The sequence below is a fragment of the Gavialis gangeticus genome, unplaced genomic scaffold, assembly GCF_001723915.1.
Source record: "Gavialis gangeticus isolate Ggan-Ray unplaced genomic scaffold, GavGan_comp1, whole genome shotgun sequence".
In the NCBI taxonomy this organism is placed as follows: domain Eukaryota; kingdom Metazoa; phylum Chordata; order Crocodylia; family Gavialidae; genus Gavialis; species Gavialis gangeticus.
This window is the reverse complement of record NW_017728991.1, coordinates 14201877-14202422: the sequence shown is the minus strand read 5'-3', so window position 1 is coordinate 14202422 and position 546 is coordinate 14201877. Positions and strand designations below refer to the sequence as shown.

Sequence of the window (546 nt, the reverse complement as noted above, 5' to 3'; positions counted from 1 at the left end):
CACGGCCCCACACACCCTGCCAGGGTGTGCAGCCTCCCCCATAGCCCCCCACACCTTCACAAATACCCCTCCCCTTCAAAAACAGCATCTCATGATTCGCATGCCAAATCTCTTGCTTTTTAAAAGTTGGTCTTATGATTTCGGACCCGGCGGGCTTGGCCAGGCCGGCAGCCGCTAAGCACACGCGTGCGCCACCCACACGCTTCCGTATACGCACGGGCACACGTACGTGGGGGACGTGCACCGGTGTGTACACGCACATGCGCACACCCCCGTATCCCGCGGAGCCGCCCCGGCCCGGACCCCCGCCCCGCAAGCGCTCACCGCTCAGCCCCTTCATCGCGAACCTCCCGGCACATGCGCAGCCTTCCGTACGCGGGACCAAGGCAACTCAGCTGCCCCCGCCGCGGATTGGCTGCTTCGTGTCACGTGAGAGGGGCGGTGCCGAGGCGGCCTGGGTGGTGGCAGTGGAGGAAGGGCGGAAGTCAGTGGGGAGAGGAGGTAGGGGAAGGAGGTGCGCATGCGCGCGGGGTACGGGGGCTTCCG

The 546-nt window shown here is 66.3% G+C and overlaps 2 protein-coding genes across 2 annotated transcripts in view; one reads left to right on the top strand and one right to left on the bottom strand.

Moving 5' to 3' along the window:
* The window catches only part of TMEM104 (transmembrane protein 104), a 97874-nt gene extending 97506 nt beyond the window's left edge, over nucleotides 1-368 (bottom strand). Inside the window, exon 1 of the mRNA XM_019517829.1 lies at nucleotides 325-368. The gene's annotated coding sequence lies outside the window, so the exon portion shown is untranslated. The remainder of the gene's footprint in view (nucleotides 1-324) is intronic.
* A 101-nt stretch (nucleotides 369-469) lies between these two features.
* The window catches only part of NAT9 (N-acetyltransferase 9 (putative)), a 16712-nt gene continuing 16635 nt past the window's right edge, over nucleotides 470-546 (top strand). Inside the window, exon 1 of the mRNA XM_019517816.1 lies at nucleotides 470-501. The gene's annotated coding sequence lies outside the window, so the exon portion shown is untranslated. The remainder of the gene's footprint in view (nucleotides 502-546) is intronic.